Genomic DNA, 12063 nt, shown 5'->3' with positions numbered 1-12063 from the left:
AAGAATGAAATTAAAACAATTCCTAACATCATTCACAAAAATAAACTCAAAATGGATTAAAGGCCTAAATGTAAGGCCAGATACTATAATACTCTTAGAGGAAAACATAGGCAGAACACCTTATGACATAAATCACAAGCAAGATCCTTTTTGACTCACCTCCTAGAGAAATGGACATAAAAACGAAAATAAACCAGTGGGACCTTAAAAGTAAAAGGTCCCATTTTATTTTATAAAAAATAAATGGGAAACTTAAAAGCTTTTGCACAACAAAGGAAACCATAAATATGATGAAAAGACACCCCTCAGAATGGGAGGAAAAATTTGCAAAAGAAGCAACTGACAAAGGATTAATCTCCAAAATATACAAGCAGCTAATGCAGCTCATTATCAAAAAAAAAAAAAAAATCAATCAAAAAATGGGCAGAAAACCTAAATAGACATTTCTCCAAAGAAGACATACAGATTACTAACAACACATGAAAGGATGCTCGGCATCACTAATCATTAGAAAAATGCACATGAAAACCACAATGAGGTATCACCTCACACCAGTCAGAATGGCCATCATCAAAAATTCTACAAACAATGGTGTGGAGAAAAGGTAACCCTCTTGCACTATTGGTGGGAAAGTAAATTGATACAGCTACTATGGAGAACAGTATGGAGGTTCCTTAACAAACTAAAAACAGAACTACCATATAAGCCAGCAACACCGCTACTGGGTATATACCCTAAGAAAACCATAATTCAAAAAGAGGGCTTCCCTGGTGGTGCAGTGGTGACCAATCTGTCTGCCAATGCAGGGGACATGGGTTCGAGCCCTGGTCCAGGAAGATGCCACTTGCCACGGAGCAACTAAGCCCATGAGCCACAACTACTGAGCCTGCACTCTAGAGCCCAAGAACCACAACTGCTGAGCCCATGTGCCACAACTACTGAAGTCCGCTCACCGGGAGCTCATGATCAACAACAAGAGAAGCCACTGCAATGAGAAGCCTGTGCACCGCAACCAAGAGCAGCCCCTACTCGCCACAACTAAAGCCTGCATGCAGCAATGAAGACCCAATGCAGCCAAAAGTATAAATAAATTAATTAATTAATAAAAAAAGAGACATGTACCACAATGTTCATTGCAGCACTATTTACAATAGCCAGGACATGGAGGCAACCTAAGTGTCTGTCAACAGATGAATGGATAATGAAGATGTGGCATATATATTCAATGGAATATTACTCAGCCATAGAAATAAATGAAATTGAGTTATGCAGTGAGGTGGATGGACTTAGACTTGTCATACAGAGTGAAGTAAGTCAGAAAGAGAAAAACAAATACCGTATGATAACACATATATATGGAATCTTAAAAAATGAAAATGGTTCTGATGAACCTAGGGGCAGGACAGGAATAAAGACACAGGCATAGAGAATGGACTTGAGGTCATGGGGAAGGGGAAGTGGAGGATTGGATGAAGTGAGAGAATAGCATTGACATAGATACACTACCAAATGTAAAATAGTTAGCTAGTGTGAAGCAGCTGCATAGCACAGGGAGATCAACTTGGTGCTTTGTGACACCTAGAGTGGTGGGATAGGGAGGGTGGGAGGGAGGCTCTATGAGGATATATGTATACATATAGCTGATTCACTTTTTTGAACAGCAGAAACTAACACAACGTTACAAAGCATTTATACTCCCTAAAGATGTTTAAAAAAAAGAATTAAAGAAAGGTATGATAATTTTATCTCATCAAATAAAGAAAAAGGAGATCACAAAATCATTTAGAGAGATAGAAACTAGAAAAAAATTAAATGTAAATTCTGGAACGAACATGAAAAATTCACTAGAGGGACTCAATAATAAATTTGAAATGGCAGAAGAATCAATGAACTTGAAGATATACTGATAGATATTAAGTAATCTGAAAAAGAGAGGGAACAAAAAAGGAAGAGAAATAAAGAGTCTCAGAGAAATATGGAACCCCATTAAGCACACCAATATGTATATATCAGAGGAGAGAAAGAAAGGAGAATAAAAAAATGTTCAAAGAAATAATGACTGAAAACTTTCAACATTTGATGAAAAGCAATGTTTGTATAATTGCATTATTGGGCATATAGTATATAGAAATGTAATATATTTTAAAAATTACAGCACAAAAGAAATGAATGGAAGCAGCTCTATTGGAATTAAGTAAATGAAGCCAGAGAGTAATTCAAATCCACAAGAACAAAATAAGAGACCCAGAAATGGCAAATAAGGTTAATATAGCAAACTCTTTAAATACATTCTTGCCATCTTTTCTTCTCAGAGCTTCTTTAGAAGGCATATATACTGTATTAATTATAACAGTGTATATAGGTGTAGTGTGTATAACAATGATAGCACAAAATGAGAAAAGAAGGAAGAAAGGTACACAAGAATAAGGTTTCTATATTTCACTAGAATTAAGTTAATATAAATCTGAAGTAGGTTATGATAAGATGTATATTGTAATCCCCAGAAGAACCATTAATAATATAAATTAAAACCATATATTGAGGGAATTCCCTGCTGATCCAGTGGTTAAGACTCTACACTTGCACTGCAGGGGGCACGGGAACTGAGATCCCCCATGCCATGCAGTGTGGCCAAAAATAAATAAATAAAAATACTTAAAAAAATATATATATATGTGTGTAGTGAAAAAATCATTAAAGTAATTAAAATCTTACTCTAAAAATTTTAACTTAATGGAAAGAAAGCAATTAACGTGGATTAGACTTTTTCCTAATGAAAACATGAAACACATAGAAGTCATAATGTAAACAAACAGACATAAATTCAATCATATCAATATATAATCTTTTCAAGTATACAAGGAACATTATCTAGGATAGATCATATGCAAGGCCATAAATACACGTCTCAATAAGTGTAAAAGTATTAATCATACAAAGAAAGTCCTGTGCCCAAAATGAGATGAAATTAGAATGCAATAACAGGAAATAATTTAAGAAATTCACAATCATGAAAATTAAGCAACACATTCTAAATAAACAATGGTCAAAGAAGAAATCACAAGAAAAAATTTAAAAACACTTTGAGATAAATGAAAGTGAAGGAAAAACATGCCCAAAGTTATAGGATGCATCTAAAGTAGTGCTTATAGGGAAATTTATTGCTGTAAAAGCCCACATGAAAATAAGAAGATCTCAAATCAATAACTTAGCAACCACCATAATACACTGAAAAAAGAAGAGCAAAATAAACCTAAAACAGGCAAAAAGAAGGAAATACAGGTATAAGTGGGAATTAATGAAACAGAGAAAAGGAAAACAATAGTGAAAATTTTAAAAACCAAAAGTTAGTTCTTCAAAAAGATCAATAGAATTGACAGACCTTTAACAAGACTGACCAAGAAAGAAATAGGAAACATGCAAATTACTAAAATAAGGAATAAAAGAGGGGTGACACTACTGATCTTATAGAAATAAAATGTATTATAAGGAAATGTGATAGGCAACTGTATTCCCACAAATTAGACAATTTAGACTAAAATAAGTGGGCAAATTCCAAGAATGACACGAATTATAGAAACTGACTCAAGAAGAAATATACAATCTGAAGAGACCTATAGGAAGTAAAGATTTGGGTTAATAATCTAAAAACTTCTCACAAAGAAAAGCCCAGGCCCAGATAGCTTCACTGGTGAATTCTACCAAGAATTTAAAGAAGAATATCAACTTTTCACAAATTCTTTTGGAAAACAGAGGTGGAGGGAGCCAATTCTATGAAGCCATATTACCCTGATACCAAACCTGACAAAGATATCATCAGAAAAGAAAACTACAGGCTAGTATTCCTCATGAATATACATGCAAAAACCTTCAACAAAATATTAGCAAATTAAATCCAGAAATATATAAAAGGTTTATGCACTACAGCCAACTGGAATTTATCCCAGGAATGTAAAGTTGGTTTAACATTAAAAAATCAGCTAATGCAACATACCATATTAATACAATAAACAAACAAATAAACCCCCCACAGGATCATCTCAATAGATGCAGAAAATAATATGACAAATCCAATACTCAACATGATGAAAACTCTCAACAAATTAGGAATAAAAGGTAACTTCCTCAATCTGTTAAAAGGTATCATTGAAAATCACACAGCTAACATCATACTTAATGGTAAAAGACTGAATACTTTCCCCATAATATCAGGAACAAGACAAGGATTTCTGTTCCCACCCATTCTATTTAACATTTTCCCGGAGTTTCTAGCCAGGACATTTAGGCAAGAATTATCCAGATTGGAAACTATATTTGCAGATGACATGATCTTGTATGTAGAAAACTCTAAGAAATCCATTAAACAACATTAGAGCCAATAAATGAGTTCATCAAGGTGTCAGGATACAAGATCAATATTCAAATATTAATTATATTTTTACACATTTTCAATAAATAATCAGAATATGAATAAAATATTGCTACCTGCTGCAACATAGATGAACCTTGAAAACATTATTTTAAGTGAAAGAAGTCAGTCACAGAAGGCTATGTAGTGTATGATTCCACTTACATAAAATATCCAGAATAGGCATTTCTATAGAGACAGAAAGCCTAGGACTAGAAAGTTGAGGAAAAATGAGTAGTGACTGGTAATGTATATGGAGTTTCTTTTTTTTTGGAGACAGAAAGTAGAGGGGAGTGGGGAGTTTTTACTTAATGGATACAAGAGTTTCAGGATGGGATGATGAAAAAGCTCTGGAGATGGATGTTTTCACAACAATGTGAATGCCAACAACTTAATGCCAATGAACTTTTCACTGAAAATGATTAAAATGTTGATTAGAGCCTTTAGTTGATGATATAAAGTTCTTCTATATATGTGCCAACTATTTTCCTGGTTGTCCTACCGATTTTGAGAGAGAAGTGTTGAAGTCTCCAATTTTAAGTGTGGATTTGTCTGTTCCTCCTTTATTTCTACCAGTTTTTCTTCACAGATTTTGAAACTCTCATATTTGATGCATACATATTTAGGATTGCTATGTCTTTTTCGTAAGTTGACCCTTTTAACATTATGTAATGTTTGTCTCTGGTAATTTTCTTTGTGCTGAGCTTTCCTTCATCTGATGTTATTACAGCCATTCTTCCCTTCTTTTGATGTTTCCATGCAGTATGGCATATATTTTCCATCATTTTACTTTCAACCTACCCATATCAATATATTTGAAGTGATTTTCTTATAGACAGAATATTTTGGGTGTCATGAATTTTATATACTCTACCAATCTCCACCTTTAATTTGTGTATTTAGAGCATTTGCATTTAATGTAATTATCAATATGTTTGGGCTTAAGTTAGCTATTATTTTTTGTATTGTTTGTTCTCTCATTTTCATTTCTTTCTTTTCATTTTTCTGCCTTCCTGTGGGTTACTTGAATATTCTTAGACTTTCATTTTGATATAACTACCATGTTTCTTTTGAGTGTATCTCTTTGTATAGCTTTTTGTGTGGTAGCTTTAGGTATTTCATTATACATACACATGTTTTCATAGTCTGATGTCTTCAAAATTTTACTAGTTCAAGTGAAGGATAAAAACTTTCTTTTATTTTACACATTTCTAGTATTTCCCTATTTAGAATACACTTGTCCTAAAAATTTCCTCCACGTGTATTGAGAACAATATCAGAGTGTTGTAGTTTTTACTCCAACCATCAAACATAATTTAGAAAACTTAAGAGGAGGAGGAAAGTTTGTGGTATTTACCCATATTTCTTACTTTTTTCATTGATCTTTCTTTCTAATGCTTCAAGATTCCTTATTTTATTATTTCCTTTCTGTTGAAAGAACATTCTTTAGCCATTCTTTTAGGTTATGTTGGCTGGCAACACAGTGGCTTACTTTTTCTTCATCTGAGAATGTCTTGATTTCCCCTCCATTCTTAAAAAAAATATTTTTCTAGATATAAAATTCTGGGTTGGCAGCATTCCACCTCTCACCCCCCACTGCCTCCTGGACTTGAAAATGTTGAGCTATTTCTCTGTGGTTTCCATGGTTTCTGATGAGAAATTATCTGTCATTCAAATGGTTTTTCCCCTATAGGCAATATGTTATTCTCTTTCACTGGTTTCAACATTTTTTTTCTTTGCTTTAGTTTTCAGAGGTTAGACTAGAATTTATCTTGATATTAGTTTCTTTGGATTTATTATGTTGGAATTTGCTCAGCCTCTTCTCCTTCCCCTCCTCCCCTTCCCCCTCCTCCCCTTCTTCCCTCCCCCTCCCCCTCCTCTCCTCTCCCTCCTCTTCCTCCTTTTCCTTCTTCTTCTTCTTCTTCTTCATCTTCTTCTTCTTCTTCTTTCTTGTTCTTCTTGTTCTTGTTCTTGTTCTTCTTCTTCTTCTTCTTCCTCTTCTTCTTCTACTTCTGTGAATATCAAGTGTCCACTTGAGAGGAGATCTACCCTCTTAACAAATTAACATACGCTAATGTTAACTTTAAGCAAAATGCTATGTGGCAGCTCTCTAAACTTATCATATCGACTAATAGAAACTTTATATCCATTGAATAACAATTCACAATATTTCCCTACCCCCAATTCCTGACCACCACTATTCTACTCTCTGCTTCTATGTCTTTAACTATTTTATACACCTCATATAAGTGGTATCATGCAGTGTTTGTCATTCTGTGATTGACTTATTTAACTTATATTGTTCTCAAAGTTCATCTATGTTGTTGCATATGGCAGGATTTCCTCCTTTTTAAAGGTTGAATAATATTTCACTATATATATATATATATATATATATATATATATATATATATATATACCACATTTTCCATATCAACTCACCCATTAATGGAAATTTAGGTTGTTTCCACATTTTGGCTATTGTGAGTAATGCTACAATAAATATGGGAGTTCAAATACCTCTTTGAGATCCTGATATAAGTTCTTTTGGATAAAAACCCAGAAGTAGGAGTGCTGGTTTATATGGTATTTCTATTTTTAACTTTTTGAGAAACCTCCATGCTGTTTTCCATAGTGGCTGTACGTACCATTTCCCACTAACCATGTACAAGAGTTTCAATTTCTTCACATCCTTGCCAACACAATAAAAATAATAGCCATACTAACATCTTAATAGTGTGAGGTAATATCTAATTGTGATTTTAATTTCCATTTCCCTGATGATTAGTGATGTTGAGCAATCATTTTGTATACCTGTTAGCTATTATATTTCTCCTTGGAGAAACTGATATTCAAGTCCTTTGTTCCTTTTTGAATTCAGTTGTTTGGGAATTTTTTTCTGTTGAGCTGAAGGAGCTCCTTATACATTTTGAATATTAACTCCTTATCAGATCTGTGGTTTGCAAATAATGTCTCCCATTGTGTAGGTTGTTTACACTCTGTTTCCTCTCCACTCTGTTAAATATTTCCTTTGCTGTACAGAAGCTTTTAGTTTTCAGTCCCACTTGCTCATTTTTTCTTCAGTTGCTTGTGTTTTTGGTGTCATATGCGTGAAATCATTGTCAAGACCAATGTCATCAAGTTTTCACTTATGTTTTCCCTAAGAGTTTTATAGTTTCAGTCTTACATTTTAGTGTTTAATCCATTTTGAGTTTATTTTTGTGTATGGTGGAAAGTAAGAGTATAATTTCATTATTTTGCAAGTTGTTATCCAGTTTCCCCACCATCATTTGTTGAAAAGACTACCTTGTCCCTATTCTGTATTTTTGGCACCCTTGTCAAAGATCAGTTGACCATATATACATGGGGGAGGGGTTATTTCTGGGCTTTCTATCCTTTTCTATTGGTCTATATGTCTATCTTTATGTCAATACCACACTTTTAAATTGCCATAGACTTGTAAGACATTGAAATCAGGAAGTGTATTACCTCCAGCTTTGCTTTTCTTTCACAACATTTGAAGTCCTTTTAGGTTCAATATGAATTTTAGGATGTTCTTTCCTGTCTTTGAAAAACTACAGTTGTGATTTTGATAGGCATTACATTGACTCTAAGTTATTTTGGGTAGTATGTACATTTTAACAATATTAATTCTTCCATTCAATGAATACAGGATATCTTTCCATTTGTATGTGTCTTCACTGACTTCATTCATTAGTGATGTAGATGTCAGTATACAAGTCTTTCACAGCTTTCACTTACTCCTAGATATTTTATTCTTTTTGATGCTATCATAGATGGGGTTTTTTCTTTAATTTCCTTTTCTGGTGCTCACTTTGGCTGCACATATACTAAAATTGGAACAATACAGAGAGGATTAGCATGACCCCTGAGCAAGGATGACATGCAAATTCATGAAGCATTCCATATATTTTTTGCAGTGACATGGATGGACCTAGAGATTGTCATACTGAGTGAAGTAAGTCAGACAGAGAAGAACAAATGTCATGTGATATCACTTATATGTGGAATCTAAAAAAAATGGTACAAATGAACTTATTTATAAAACAGAAATAGAGTTACAGATGTAGAAAACAATCTTATGGTTATTGGGGGGAGAGGGGAAGAAGGAATAAATTGGGAGATGGAATTGACATATACACACTACTACATATAAAATAGATAGCTAATAAGTACCTACTGTATAGCACAGGGAACTTACTCAATATGCTGTAATGACCTATATGGGAAAAGAATCTAAAAAGGAGTGGATATATGTATATGTATAACTGATTCACTTTGCTGTACAGCAAAAAGCGACAAAACATTGTAAATCAACTCTACTCCAATAATTTTTTTTAAATTCCTTTTTCTGATAGTTTATTTTTAATGTACAGAACTGCAACTGTTTTTGCATGTTAATTTTGTATCCTGTGACTTTACTGAATTCAGTTATTAGTTTTAACAGATTTTTTGTGCAGTCTTTAAAGTTTTCTACACATAAGATCCTATCATCTGCAAACAGAGATAATTCTACTTCTTACTTTCTGACTTGGATGTCTTTCATTTCTTTCCTTGACTAATTTCTCTGGCTAGGGCCATGATTAGTTTTTAGAATCCAACCTCATTTACAAAGTCAACTCTGCAGATGAAAGTTGTTACTGTGGAGGTCTTTCTGAGAATGTACATTAAGTAAACAAATAGTTAATCAATTACAAAGATATTAAATTTGTTTAGTAACATGCATAGTTGTGAATGAGTGTTGATAGGAAAAACGAGTTCATAAATGTAAGTGGTAAAAATACCAGCTATACCAACATAGAGGTACTGTGTTGAAAGTATGATGTGTTTCAAAGTGACTATAAGACTTTCAAACTAATTTCATATAGACATAATTTTTTAAATTTTATGTTGTCTAATGCATAAAACCATTACTAATATTTTACATTTTATAAACTTTGATTCCATATACCCTTGAGAATTTGTCTTATTTTAATTAAAAAATTTTCTACTTCTGGAAAATTGGAGCTCATATTGCTTCCCACCCCTTTCTACTCTAATATTAGGCTCATAATTATATACATGGTTATGCTTCTGGCCATGGTTCTTAAATTCAAAGTATCATCTGGAAACCAATGTCTTAGTTTTTACTTATTACACTGAGGAAACTTGGGAAAGTCTTAGGGGGAAGTCCTAAAATTCTGCAAACCCCTGTCTCAAATCTATCTTAATAAATATTGCCAAATACTGGGTTGGTCTGTTAGACTCAGTTACTACAGTTGTCCCTTGGTATCCATGAGGGATTGCTTCTAGAACCCCCCCACAGATATCAAAATCCGAGGATGCTCAAGTCCCTTATATAAAATGACATACAATTTGCGTATAACCTACATATATCCTTCTATATACTTTGAATTATCTCTAGATTATTTATAGTACCTAAAACAACGTAAATGCCATGTAACTGGTAAATACAATGTAAATAATTGTCAGCATGCAGCAAATTCAAGTTTTGCTTTCAGGAACTTCTTTTTGGTGAATATTTTTCATCTGTGACTGATTATATCTGTGGGTTAGGAACTCACAGATATGTAAGGGCAACTGCTTTCTTTTCTGGACACTCCCCATAGTTCACATTGTAAATGTCAGATATTAATTTATCTGAAAATAACAGATATTAACTTTCCTAGCTTTCTTTACAGCTAAAGATGTCCATGTGACACAGTTCTGGAAAGTGGAATCCAAGGAGAAATCTATTGGAGGAGTTCTAGAAATTTTTTTCCTTCCTGATGAAACAGGAGAGGAATGCAAGAAGAGCTCCTTTTCCAAATCTTATTTTTTCAACCTTTGGAGATGTTTGTGTGAGATTGTGATAATTAGAGCTGTGACAGTCATCTTGTGGTGATCAAGTGACAAGACTGAAGAATGGAGGATGTAAAATAGTGTAAAAGACCAAGAAAAGAAAACAAGGGAGGAACAAAAGAGGTGCAAAAACAGACAAAAAAATTAACAAAATAGAAATAGTAAGTCCTTATTTACCAATAATTATTTTAAATATAAATGGATTAAATTTCCCAATCAAATGACAGAGTGGCTAAATGGATTTAAAAAAAACAAGATCTAACCAATATGTTATCTATCAGAGATACATTTTAGAGTTAAGGACACACAAGGCTGAAAGTAAATGAGTGGAAAAAGATGCTTTATGCCAATGGTAACACAAAGAAATTATGGATAGCTATACCTACATCTGATAAAATAGACTTTAAGTTAAAAACTGTCACAAGAGACAAAAAAGTCATTACATAATGATAAAGGGTCACTTCATTAGGAAGACATAACAATTATAAATATATATACACCCAGTATCAGAGTACTTAAATATATAAAGCAAATATTAAGAGATCTGAAGTGAGGAATAGACAGCAATACAATAATAGTAAGGAATTTCAATATCCCACTTGAAATAATGGATATTGTAATATCTCCTCTTTCATTTCTAATTATATTTATTTGAGTGTTTTCTCTTTTATTCTTATTTCAGCTAAGGGTTTGTTGATTTTGTTTGTCTTTTCAAAAATTATCTTAGTTTTGTTAATATCTGATATTCAAAAAGTGTACTAAGAACACAAAATGGGGAACGAATAGTCTCTTCAATAAATGGTGTTGGGAAAACTGGGTATTCACATGCAGAAGAATGAAATTGGACCCTTATTTCATACCATACACAAAAATCAACTCATAATTGATTAAAGACAAACATAAAACTTGAAACCATAGAACTACTAGAAGAGAACACGGGGAAAAATCTTGACATTAGCCTGAGCAATGATTTTTTTGGATATGACATCAAAAGCACAGGAAAAAAAAGTAAAAATAGACAAGTGAGATTACATCAAACTAAAAAGCTTTTGCATAGAAAAGGAAACAATGGAGTGAAAAGGCAACCTATGGAATGGGAGAAAATATTTGAAAGCTATATATATGATAAGGGGTTAATATCCAAAACATATAAGGAACTCCTTCAATTCAAAAGTAAAAAAAAAAATCCCAAGTAACCCAATTTTAAAAAAGAGCAATGGACTAGAATACCAACCAGTTTCTTCAGGAAGACATGCAAATGGCCAAGATGTATATAAAATGATGTTCAACGTCACTAATTGTCAAAGAAATACAAATCAAAACCACAATATGATATCATCTTACACCTGCTAGAAATCTCATTATCAAAAGATGAAAGATTAACAAGCATTGGTGAGAATGTGGGAGAAAGGGAACCTTTATACACTATTGGTGGGAATGGAAATTGGTTCAGCCGTTATGGAAAGCAGTATGGGGTTCCTCAAAAAATTAAAAATAGGATTGCACATGATCCAGAAATCCCACTTCTGGGTATATAGCCAAAGGAATGGAAATTAGAATCACCTGATACAAGAGATATCTGTCCTACATGTTTACTGCAACATTATTCACAATAGCCAAGATATGGAGACAAACTAAATGTTGACCAATGGATGAATGGATAAAGAATGTGTGTGTGTGTGTGTGTATATATATGTATATATATATGAATTATTAAGCCTAAAAGGGAGGAAATCATGTCAATTGTCCCAACAAGAATAGAGCTAGAAGACATTATGCTAAGTGAACTAGCA

At 33.1% G+C, this 12063-nt stretch overlaps 1 non-coding gene across 1 annotated transcript; it reads left to right on the top strand.

Annotated features, from left to right (window-relative positions):
• The first annotated feature begins 8235 nt into the window (after positions 1-8235).
• LOC116756221 lies at positions 8236-8342 on the top strand. The gene has a single exon (XR_004350590.1). It is a non-coding gene; the product is annotated as a U6 spliceosomal RNA (small nuclear RNA).
• The last annotated feature ends 3721 nt before the right edge of the window (positions 8343-12063 follow it).

This window comes from Phocoena sinus, chromosome 6 (assembly GCF_008692025.1).
Source record: "Phocoena sinus isolate mPhoSin1 chromosome 6, mPhoSin1.pri, whole genome shotgun sequence".
Lineage (NCBI taxonomy): Eukaryota > Metazoa > Chordata > Mammalia > Artiodactyla > Phocoenidae > Phocoena > Phocoena sinus.
This window is presented reverse-complemented; position numbering and strand designations above follow the sequence as displayed.